Here is a 12,919-nt window from a genome sequence, read left to right on the forward strand (position 1 = left end):
CTATTTTACCCTGCTGTAAGATAAGAGAATCGGGACATGTGGGGGAAAGGGGACTCCCACACTAGACAAAAAGTAAATTAAAAAATAAATAAATACATAAAAAAATGAAGTTTCAAAAATAAAAAAAAAACTTTGCTAAGTTGCCATTAAGAATGTTCAGAACCACTGGGACAGATATGGCAACTTCCTGCAATATCTGTGCGAGACCTAACTATGTAAAGTTCATGTATCATTGTGGGCCAGGATTGTGTTCGGGAGGTGAACACATCTCCTCCAGAATGTAAGAACAGTCGGGGGTTATTAGACAAACTCTCTCATGTTGTAACACCTCTACAGTGGTACCATCACCTGGAGAGGCTTGCCTATACTAATTCAGACTGGATTCTCTAGAGACCAAATAGACAAAGGAAGGACTTTTGGATAAACTGCTTGAGTTTAAATGGAACAGCCTTCTGATGAGAGGGGCTCCCAACCCTTAGGGAAGTGTTAGAATCACTGACACCTGCCAGAGCCCAAGGCTAGAATTGGGGTGACTTCCAGTAAGCTTTTTAGTATGCATGCAGGTTCTTGTAGAGTTTAACATGTTTTCTCTGTAATGCTTTCATTTAAGTATAAGCGGGCTTGCCTAGAAAGAGCAGTTTGGTACCTTGTAACTTCAGGCAATTATTCAGTTCATAGCCTCTGGAGAGAAAAAGCAAAGTGCAGATGCTGCCCTGTTGAGGCAATCTGGCTTGATGGGAATTTCAAATACAGGCAGGGAACCAAGCAGCATGGAAAAGTTGCTGGTCAGAAGGGAGAGAGACATGGGTCTCCACCCAAGAGAGTTGATGGCTGAGGAGCTGGGAGCCTAGAGTGGGTGCCCTGGTGGACCATGGGGAAGGAGGGGGCGACGGGCGGAGGCGGCAACAAGTACTAAGGTGTCCTGAACTGTGACATATGGTGACAGCAGTGGGATATCTACGACAGTGTGAATTGCAGTGAAAGAAAGTACTGTAGAAGGAAAAGCACAGAGAAAAGTCTGAGTCTTTTGGGTAAAGGAGTAGTGAAGAGAGAGACGGGGAAATGAATTCTGAACAGGTGAAAAGAAATCAGCTTGTTGAGTTATGCAAAGAAAGGCAGCTCAATGTGGAGGAGCTGACAAAGGTGCAGCTAGTTGACTTGCTGTATTCTGATGACCAGAAGAAAAAGAATAGTCCACATCCACAGAGAACATCCAGCCCACTGGCAGAGGATCCAGCGGATAAGGGAAATCTTGGAGCCAACTCCCTCAAGGGAAGCAGGGAAGAGGCTGACAGAGGCAGCAACTATGTTCCATTGGGATGCTGGACTCATCTACAGGTAAAACAAGAAAGGATACAGCTGGAGAGGGACTCACTGTGTCTGGAAAGCCAGAAGCTTGCAGACCAGGAGAAACAGTGTCAGTCTGAGAGAGAAGAGAAGGAGAACCAGCAGCACATTTCAATTACAACACAGAATACAAAGTGTACAGTGCTCATTTTATATTTATTTTTCATTACAAATATTTGCACTGTAAAAAACAAAACAGTATTTTTATTCACCTAATACAAGTACTGTAGTGCAATATCTTTATCATGAAAGTTGAATGTACAAATGTAGAATTATGTACAAAACCCCCCTACATTCAAAAACAAAACAATGTAAAACTTTAGAGCCTGCAAGTCCACTCAGTCTTACTTCTTGTTCAGGCAATCACTCAGACAAACAAGTTTGTTTACATTTGCAGAAGATAATGCTACCTGCTTCTTGTTTACAATGTCACCTGAAAGTGAGAACAGGAGTTTGCATGGCACTGTTGTAGCTGGCATCACAAGATATTTATGTGCCAGATGCGCTAAAGATTCATATGTCTCTTGATGCTCCAACCACCATTGCAGAGGACACGTGTCCATGCTGATGACAGGTTCTCCTTGATAATGATCCAAAGCAGTGCAGATCAAGGCATGTTCACTTTCATCATCTGAGTCAGATGCCACGAGCAGAAGGTTGATTTTCTTTTTAGTTGGCTTGGGTTCTGTAGTTTCCGTATCAGAGTGTTGCTTTTTTAAGACTTCTGAAAGCATGCTCCATACTCCATCGCCTGTCCGATTTTGGAAGGCACTTAAATTCTTAATTTCTTTTTTTAAATTAAAAAGAAAATTAAATTAAATTTTTTATTTAAATTCTTAAATCTTGGGTCGAGTGCTGTACCTATCTTTAGAAATTTACATTGGTATCTTCTTTGCATTTTGTCAAATTTGCAGTGAAAGTTCTTAAAACGAACAACATGTGCTGGGTTATCATCTGAGACTGCTATAACATGAAATATATGGCAGAATGCGGGTAAAACAGAGCAGGAGATATACAATTCTCCCCCCAAGGAGTTCAGTCACAAATTTAATTAAGGCATTAATTTTTTAGGAAGCACAATCAGCATGGAAGCAGGTCCTCTGGAACGATGGCCGAAGCATGAAGAGGCATATGAATCTTTAGCGCATCTGGCATGTAAATATCTTGTGACACCAGCTACAACAGTGCCATGTGAATGCCTGTTCTCACTTTCAGGTCACATTGTAATTAAAGAAGTGGGCAGCATTATTGCCCATAAATGTAAACAAATTTGTTTTTCTTAGCAATTAGCTGAACAACAAGTAGGACTGAGTGGATTTGCAGGCTCTAAAGTTTTACATTGTTTTGTTTTTGAGTGCAGTTATGTAACAAAAATCATATTTATAAGTTGCACTTTCATGATAAAGAAATTGCACTATAGTACTTGTATGAGGTGAATTGAAAAATATTTCTTTTGTTCATCATTTTTACAGTGCAAATATTTGTAATAAAAAATAATATAACATGAGCACTATATACTTTGTATCCATATTGTAATTGAAATCGATATATTTGAAAATGTAGAGACATCCAAAAATATTTTATAAATTTCTATTGTTTAACAGTGTGATTAATCGCAATTAATTTTTTAAATTATGATTAATTTTTTTGAGTTACTCATGTGAGTTAACTGCAATTAATCGACAGCCCTAGTTTAGAACAATTCTATAACTGCCACCCTGACCTAAAATCATGGTTAATGGACAAAGATCCTAGAGATGTAACTATAGTTGGAAAATGGGCAGGTCAATATGCAGATTGTTGGCCTGGGTTTGATAGAAAATGTAGCAGGGATGGAATGGAGTCAGAGAATATGGATCAGGCCCAACCTGAAACCCATAACTAAGGAGAGGGAAACCACCTCCAGGAAGCCCTGGAATGGGTAAGGAAAAGCAGTGTTCCATGTATGGCCTGCAGGGTCACTTTGCCCAGGTTAGCCCAGTCTGGCCCCTGCCCTGAGGCCCAGTGCAGTTCTGGAAAGGCCAGTTACACTCCAGCCTCACAAAGTTAACTGTGTGACTGAATCTCTGGAAGGAATCATTCATCCAGTCTGCCGATGAGAGATACTGGGACTCCTAAAATTACAGTTAAGCCTCAGGTCGTGAAACCCCATCTGCTGCTCCCAGGGTGCGAATCTGGGAGAAAGTTCCTGGTGCAAAAGTCTTCTCTCTACCTACGGCACAGATTTCTATGCAGGCCCAGGAAGGGTCAAGATGCTGCTTGTAGGTGTGTTGTCAGATATTCCATATTCTTTGCTTTTGGGGAATGATACTATGACTTTAAAAACAGAAGAGGTGAATCAGACCCCCTCAGGTAGCTCCTGACTTGCAAGGGACTGTGTTAGCCAAAATGTAAATGGGGTAGCTGACAGGGTGTGTATCCTTCCTGTCAGTATCCAAAATGAATCAAGGTACCTTCCCAGTGTATGCAGACAAATATCTGTGGACAGGGAGGATGGGACAGTCTTTCTCCATGGGAATGAAGAGACCTACTGACTTGAAGGGAAATTATCTGAGTCCTGAAGCCCAAGACAGAGAAATAAGACATAGAATATCAGGGTTGGCAGGGACCTCAGGAGGTCATCTAGTCCAACCCCCTGCTTAAAGCAGGACCAATCCCCAGACAGATTTTTCCCCCCAGGTCCCTAAATAGCCCCCTCAAGGATTGAGCTCACCAGGCTGGGTTTAGCAGGCTAATGCTCAAACCACTGAGCTATCCCTCTCCCCCACCTCTCTACCTACCCTTACTAGGGTACCAGAGGCAGTACAAAGCATAGAATCATATAACTATAGGGTGAGAAGGGACCGCAAGGGTCATCTAGTCTAACCCCCTTCCAAGATGTAGGATTTGTTTTATCTAACCGTCCAAGACAGATAGCTATTCAGCCTCCTTTTGAAAACCTCCAGGGAAGAAGCTTCCACAACTCCCTTAGGCAGTCTGATCCATGGTGATGTCAGAGTCTCCAGTCAGAAGTAGGCAACTGAGGCAGGTGCAATGCACTGCCAAATCTCTATGACCCCCACCCAAGATGTGGAAAATGTTCAACTAAGCATATTACAGCTGCTTGGGAAATGATAAAGGTAACAACAGGCAAGGAGGAGAGGGAACTTCTTCCCACAGTCTGCCTGGTGGTCTGTCAAAATGTAAAGCATCCTGTGCTGGGTGGGAGAGGAAGTTCTACCTTATTTCTCCCTTTGGTCCAAAGAATTGCTGCTTGTAATACTTCTGAGAGAGTAGGGAACCTCAACCCATCGCTGGGGCAGCCAATCCCTTGTGGGACAAAGGGAAGACACACAATCCCTAGATGGGAAGTGGGGTAGGAGGCATAGGCACCAACTTTTCCCAGCACTAGTGGGTGCTCGACCCCCCTCCCCAACCCTGCCCTGCCTCCATTCCAACCCCTTCCCCAAAGTCCCTGCCCCAACTCCACTCCCTCCCTGCCCCTATTGAACTCCTTCCCCAAATCCCTGCCATGGCCCCGCCTCTTCCCTGAGCGTGCCGTGTTCTCCCTCCTCTCCCCACCCCTCCCAGCGCTTGCGGCCGCAAAACAGCTGTTTCGCGGCCGCAAGTGCTGGATGCTAGGGGGAGAAGTGGGGAAGGCGCGCTCAGGGGAGGAGGCAGAGGCAAAGGTGAGTTGGGATGGGGAGCTGCCGGTGGGTGCAGAGCAACAGCCAATTTTTCCCCGTGGGTGCTCCAATCCAAGAGCACCCACAGAGTCGGCACCTATGGTGGGAGGACCTGTTTTCAAGGTGTGAATGTGGGTGTGAACTTGTGTTAAGCATAAAAGGTTCACACATGTAGCAGGAGACCACTTAAAATGAAGTGGATAATTAATACTTCTGCAGTCATCGGACAAAGGAGGGTTAGTCAGCAGCAGGGTATAGTACAAGTTGTGATAATGGTCCATAAAACAGTGCCTGTCAAGTACATAGTTTTAATGTCCAGCAGAGTTATGAACTTAAGTCCCTAAGCTCATCTTTTTAAGTATTGTGCAGGTTTGAGGATGAGGACTGAGAGATCAGATATGGAGTGGTCATTCTGTGAAAAGCATTTGTCCATGGGCGATAGGGTGTTTTGTCTTATTGTTCTGTGAAAGTTCATTTGAGAGCATGGTGATTGTCTTGTTTCACCCATATAGTTGTTATTGGGACATTTGATGCATTGGATGAGGTACAGCCGATGTTATGATAGGCAGGTGTAGGACCCATGGAAAGACATGGTGTGGGAAGTAATGATCATCGCAGCAGTGGAGATATGTCTGCAGGTTTGCAGGGGATGGTGCCACTTTGAGCTGGTGTGTACTGGGGAGTTTGTTTCTGAAGGCAAGCTTGGCAAGGTTGGGATGGGGGGGATTGTTTGAAGGCCAGAAGAGAGGGTTTGGGAAAGATTCTTTGGGGATGTGGTCCCCATTGAGCATGGATTGTAACTGTTTGATGATAACCCATATAAGGTTCTAATGTGAGTTGGTAGGTGACAACTAGAAGTGTGTGGTTGGTGTGCTATTTTTTTCTATACTGAAGGAGGTTCTCCTGGGGTATTTGGCTGGCTCGTTCCAGGATATGATCCACTGCTCTGGAGGAGTGTCCTTGTTTGGTGAAGGCAGTTCTGAGTGTGTTAAGGTGTGATTCCCAAATCCCAGACTCTTTCTTCAGAGCATATTCTATGGTATCTGAGGTGCCTGGCTGTAGATAACAGATTTCTTGGTGTCTGGGGGAGTTATTGGATCTGTGGAGGTAAATCTGGTGATCTGTGGATTTCTAGTTGATAGTTGGCTATAGGGTTATCATCTGAAGAGATGAATGTGAGATTATGAATGCTAATGGCAGAAATGCCATCTAGGGAGTAAACTTGTAGGTTCTCCCAAAATGTCAGTCCAAGCACCCTCATTAAACCAACTTCTTTAGAGCAGAGATGTGATGCCCACTAAACAACTGTCTGAAAGAAAAGCTTTAAAGACTATTGCAGGGGTAGGTTTTTTAAATCTCCCTAAACGTAGCCTGCCATCTGTGCATATGCAGAACTTACACTGACTTCAGTTGGAGTACCACAGATAGCTTATCTTGTGGTTAAATGCTCTGGACTGGGACTCAGGAGTTCTGGGTTCCATTTCTCACATTGCCACGGATGTCTTCTCTGAACTTGAGACACAGAGGGTACGTCTACACTGTAATTAAAAACTCGCATCTGGCCTGTGTCAGCTGACTTGGGCTAGCTCTAAGGGGCTGTTTAATTGCAGTGTAGATGTTCAGGCTCGGCTGGAGCCCAGACTCTAGGACTCTGTAAGGTGCGAGCCCAAACCTCTGCCCTACAATTAAACACCCCTTAGAACAAGCCCCAGGGCCAAGTCAACTGGCATGGACCAGCCGCAGGTGTCTAATTACACTGTAGACATATCCTTAGGGTGAGATTTTTAAAGGGTATTTAGATGCCAAAGGAAACAAACAGGCAGGGAATATTCTATGGGACTTAGGCGCCTAGTGGAATAGTTCAGAGCTGCCTAGATGTTTATCTGCAACTTTAGGCACCTAAATACCTTTAAAAAATCTAGCTCTTTGTCCCTCTCTGCCTCAGTTCATAACTGTCAAACTAGGATAATTAATTTCTCCCACCTTTTTTGTTATGTTACAGTCTAAGCATACACTTAGGTTCAGTGTTTTGCTCAATGAGGTCCTGACAGCGGCTGGGCCCTACTGTAATGCAAACAACATGACACAATAGTAGCACATGGCTACAAATTTGTAGGTAAATACATGCAGTATTAACACCCAACAGAGGAAGGCACATATAATGCTACCCTTGTCCAACATTATCTAGGGCAGTGGTCCGCAAACTGTGAGGTGTGCCCCTCTAGAGGGGGCATGGAAGAATGTTCAGGGGGGCATGGTGAGGTCGAGTCAGCCCCCATGGGGCGTGGGGAGGGAGTGTGAGCCAGCTCTGGTCCAGCCCCACCCTCAGCCACAGCCCCACTCTCAGCCTCCACCCTCAGCTTGGGATCAGCTCTCATTCCGCCCCCCCCAAAAGCTGCATCCCCTGCCTGAAACCCCTTACCCCTGTCTGTGTTTCCCCTCCCTACTTGGGAGCCACAGCCCCGCTCCTGGCCCCGGCTTTTGGGGAGGACATGGAGAGGGGTAAGAGTGAGCAAGACCCTGAAAAGTTTGGGACCACTGATCTAGGGGGATCAAAGCTAGCTGATTGCAGTTTAGACATACCGTAAGTTGACCAGAGGATCAACCAATACTACTTCACTGAAGTGGTACATGACTTTCTAATGGTTCCCACTGAAATCTGTCATTTTGATGAAGTTACAAATCTATTTTGCGAAAAAGCAATAATTTTTGTACTCCACATTTCAACAACAGTGCACAGTAGCCTCCCCCACCCCCGAACAAAAATCAGATTGTCCTAATATTGTGGTAAACATTGATCCTTCATTGCTGAGAGCAGAATAATGAACAGTAGCCAAGATTGCATGGCTACAAAAGATTTCATTCTCTAATTGTCAAAAAGCATTAAGCATCAACTATTTATTCTGTAGCAGAGGAAAAGGGAACAGACTTCAGTGTATCCCTTCACCAGAGGTTGTCCCTAATTGTCATGCATAGATTGCAACAGAGGTTACTGAGAGAAATTTGTTTGCATTTATTAATCAAAAGGAGTCAAAGGCACAAAGATATCATCAAGGCTCCCTTATGCTAGGGGAGGCAGACAACTAACATTCCTGATGAAGTGTTTGCAGAATGTTTGCAATCTGTTCACAACCTTTTTACTTTGCAGGTGCAAGCCTTTCTATCTGTTACATCAAAGAAACAATTGAAAATTAAACATAGTAAACACGGCTGTACAGGTTTTAATCTTCCATTTTTAAAGGACAATGGGAGAGGTATAATTAATTTCAAAGCAACGTTTGAGTTCTTTCAATATTCATTTGTGTGCATTAGCATGTCATTAACTGGGTTTTCAGCACTGATCCTCAACCCCCCCACACACCTTTTTTTTGCCCCTTTTGTTTTTTTTTTTAAAAAAAGGGGATCTTCTCTGGAGAGGTCTCTCCTACTAAGCATCCATGCATAGATAATTATCTTGTTCAGTGAGATAGATTGGGAGACTAATGCATGGCTTTTGAGGGAAAGCTTCACAACACAAAATAGATTAAGAGACGGAGTTCTTTTCAGTTGTTAGGAACTTACAGGGGCAAAGATATTCTCACTGAGGTCTGCTATCATGCCTTGTGAATACTGTATTTTATTATATCCATTGTGGTTACCTTTTAATATGTTAACACTTCTAATAGCATTTCCTCCATTCTTTTCTCCAGTTTTAAAACCCTCTCTTTTATTAAGATGCAACAAATGAAGATACAATCAATAGACTTATTTTGTTTGGTGACTAACTACTAAAAGGGTTTCTTGTAGGTTTAATTTTAAGCATGGATCTGTTTGAACAATGGCTACAGGATAATTTCTGCATTGTATCAGCAGCATTTCCTGTAGCATTTCCGATCTTGCCCCTAATAACATCCTCCCCTTAGGTATATTAATTTTATACATCCTGAATAGGAGATTGAACAGTTCTCAGACAGCTACGCAAGGTCACCAACATTAACAAAAATAGAACCTTTCATAGTGCTTTTATCAAGTCACACTACAGTTTACATTAACATGTGTGGGCCTGAATAGCCAGTGTGCTTGCAGGGGTGTAATATGCAGTTGTTTTCTAGAATTGTTCAACACAATTTGTACTGAAAATGTTAGTTGGGGAAACAATGAGCCTTTCAGATGTTTTGGCTGCCTTTCAGCTAAAACATATAATTCTGATGTTTGCAGTGAAATATGAAATGTGCTATAAATGCATGCGGCTGTCAGTCAACAAAGAATGATAGCAGACTATGCTGTCAAGAACCATGCAAGGATAACTAAATAATTTGCTTCTGCTGCCTCTCATCCACTGGCAACCCCATCTCTAACAGCCTAAAGCTGAGTTGACTTTAACAGGCAATGGCTCAAGCCCTAAAAAGTCTATTCCTCACTGGACATCCAATATGCCGACAAGTTAAAGAAGTATAGGCTGGATGAATGGACTATAAGGTGGATAGAAAGCTGGCTAGATCGTCGGGCTCAACGGTTAGTGATCAATGGCTCCATGTCTAGTTGGCAGCCGGTATCAAGCGGAGTGCCACAAGGGTCGGTCCTGGGGCTGGTTTTGTTCAATATTTTCATTAATGATCTAGAAGATAGTGTGGACTGCCCCTTCAGCAAGTTTGCAGATGACACTAAACTAGGAGGAGTGGTAGATACACTGGAGGGTAGGGATAGGATACAGAGGGACCTAGACAAATTAGAGGATTGGGCCAAAAGAAATCTGATGAGATTTAACAAGGACAAGTGCAGAGTCCTGCACTTAGGACAGAAGAATCCCATGCACTGCTACATACTAATTAAGCTATAATGGAATAAGTGGTGTTGTTAGTAGCTACCGGTGAGGTGCTCTGCTCTTGTTTGATGATGATAACAGTCGGCTTTGTGCGTGTTCCCTCTGTGTGCTGTCCCGGCTCTGTGCAGATCGCTGACAGCAAACCCTGAGAGAACCCCCAAAGACCACAGACTCTAGTAAGGTATGAAGGAACCCGAGCGAGGTTTATTGTCAAATGAATCACTGTAATAGTTTCCTATAGACTCTACAGGACATACTATGAATATGTGCCCCCTGGCAATGGACACAGCTCAGTCAGTGGTGGGACTTTCCACTGCCCCCTAGGCTGGCCAAAGACGCACACTCCGGGACCTACTTTTATACAGTTACAGGACAGATTACTCATCCCTACTGATGTATTGAGGTACAGCCTCTTGGCTCATTAGGGTGCTGTCTCCCCTTTGATCATGTTGTTGCAGACATATAGCTCTATCCATCATGCTGTCCTATCTTTAAGATGCACCTGCCTGTTCCTTGTTATGTCTATGGAGTTTCCTTGTATCAGGCTGTCCAGGTGCCATCTTGGCACATGTTCCTCTTATTAGCCCTTATGTGTGAACGCACCTGCTTCTAACAACCCTCTTCTCGCCAATTTCTGCCTCTGGCTCACAGCCCAGCTTTTGCTAGCAGTGCCTGGAAGTACTTTGGTTCAGGCTTCAGGCCTCAGACTAGGCCTCTGACACAAGAGTTTATGTTTCAGGGCCTCATCTTATTACAAGTGGAGGTAATTATTACATGAGCCATGAGAAGATTTAACCCTTAAAGTCCTTCTGTGCTTTAGATCTTTTGGGGGTCGAGGGAGGAAGAAGAGTAGTTAGAGACAGAAATGTTTGTCTTACCAAATATTCAGGGTACTGATATATACTGTAATTATTCCCATCCTCACTGGTGAAAGTATTGGATACTGAAATAAGAAACATTATCTTCTAGTTTCCTCTCTGTGGGGAACTTCTAACCAACATCAAGGAGTTTCACTTAAAAAGCATAGCTATGCACAAGTATGATCACTGCCATCTGCCTATCAAGGAAATTCCCAACATTACAGGTGCCACCAGGGCCGGTGCAACCATTTAGGTGACCTAGGCGGTCGCCTAGGGCACTAGGATTTGGGGGGCGGCATTTTCTTCAGCAGCGACTGTGGCAGCCAGATCTTCAGCCGCCCCGGTCGCCACCAGCATTTAGGTGGAGGGAGCTGGGGCAGGGGACCGCGGGGAGGGCCACCTGCAGCAAGTAATGGAGGGAGGGGCGGCACGCAGGGGAACTCCCCGCCCCAGCTTATCCCTGCCCTGCCTCCTCCCCGAGCACACCGTGGCTGCTTCACTTCTCCCACCTCCCAGGCTTGTGGCGCCTAAACTGATTGGCGCCGCAAGCCTGGGAGGCGGGAGAAGTGAAGCCGTGGGGGGGGGCACCTCAGGGTAGAGGGGGGGAGCTGCCATGGGGTTGGGGCGCCTCAGGGCGGGAGCTCGGGGATGGGGGAGAGCACAAGGTGGAAGTTTTGCCTAGGGCGCGAAACATCGTTGCACCGGCCCTGGGTGCCACCAAGGTCTTTCTTCCTGTTTGATCACCACCAAGCACATGGAAGCCAAGGACAAAAGAACTATCCAGCTGAAGGCTGGGGTTGATTCTTCCTTGTATCTGAATTGGTGTGCCAACCCTCCTATGGGGGGGCCAAGTGCAGCTGGGATTCTCAGTAAGAATCATTACAAGAAGAGAGAACCAGAGCTGGTCACTTTAAATGTTGCCTGCACAGGTTAATCAGTCACTGCACTCTATTATTTTTTTATTTAATCCCCTTACATTTTAAAGGGTTTACAAAACAAAAGATCCTATTTAAACTAAGTAGTTACACAGGTTCAAGGTAAGATGTTGGGCTAACCTCTACTCTACTACCTCATTTAGCTACTCCCAGTGAAGTCAGACTCTTAATATGAGCAAATAGAGCATGATTTGGCTAACAGTTTCCATCATTCATTGTTAAACTCCAAAAGAAAACAGTTTGAGGTGTGAGCTCAAAATAATTTGATAAAGAACATGACCCTGCAAACCTCCCATAGAAAGGCTGCAGGATTGGGCCCCAGATAGATAACTAAGGGTATGTCTACACTACAAGAGTAGTTCGATTTAACTTAGGTCGAATTTGTGGATTCGACCTTATGAATTCGAATTTGTGTATCCACACTAAGGACACTAATTCGACTTTGTGAGTCCACACTAACGGGGCAAGCGTCGACATTGGAAGTGGTGCAGTCTGGGCAGCTATCCCACAGTTCCCGCAGTCCCCGCTTCCCATTGGAATGCTGGGTAGAGCCCCCAATGCCTGCTGGGGGAAAAATGTGTCGAGGGTGGTTTTGGGTAACTGTTGTCATTCAACCGTCACTCCCGCCCTCTCTCCCTGAAAGCGCCGGCGGGAAATCTGTTACCGCACTTTTCTGGTCAGTGACAGCGCGGACACCACAGCACTGCGAGCATGGAGCCCGCTGCGATCATCGCTGCACTTATGGCCATTGTCAACTCCTCGCACATTATCGTCCACCTCTTCCACAGTCAGCTGCTGAGAAATCAGGCGAGGAGGCTCCGGCAGCGCGGTGAGGACATGAAGTGTCAGAGTGGCACAGACCTCTCACAAAGCATGGGATCCCGCGCCGCGGAGCTCATGGTGGCAATGGGTCACGTTCATGCTATGGGACGGCGATTCTGGGCCCGGGAAACAAGCACGGACTGGTGGGACCGCATAGTGCTGCAGGTCTGGGATGAATCACAGTGGCTGCGAAACTTCAGGATGCATAAGGGCACTTTCCTTGAACTGTGTGACTTGCTGGCCCCTGCCCTGAAGCGCCAGGACACCCAGATGCGAGCAGCCCTGACTGTGCAGAAGCGAGTGGCCATAGCCCTCTGGAAACTTGCCACGCCAGACAGCTACCGGTCAGTAGCGAACCACTTTGGCGTGGGCAAATCTACCGTGGGGGTTGCTGTGATGCAAGTAGCCCACGCAATCGTTGACCTACTGCTCTCAAAGGTAGTGACCCTGGGAAACGTCCAGGTCGTCATAGATGGCTTCGCCGCG

The 12,919-nt window shown here is 45.3% G+C and overlaps 1 long non-coding RNA gene across 1 annotated transcript in view; it reads right to left on the reverse strand.

Annotated features, from left to right (window-relative positions):
• The window catches only part of LOC120408925, a 93,284-nt gene that overhangs the window by 2,382 nt on the left and 77,983 nt on the right, over positions 1-12,919 (reverse strand). The gene's annotated exons all lie outside the window — the stretch shown is intronic.

Source organism: Mauremys reevesii, linkage group 7 (assembly GCF_016161935.1).
Source record: "Mauremys reevesii isolate NIE-2019 linkage group 7, ASM1616193v1, whole genome shotgun sequence".
In the NCBI taxonomy this organism is placed as follows: Eukaryota; Metazoa; Chordata; order Testudines; family Geoemydidae; genus Mauremys; species Mauremys reevesii.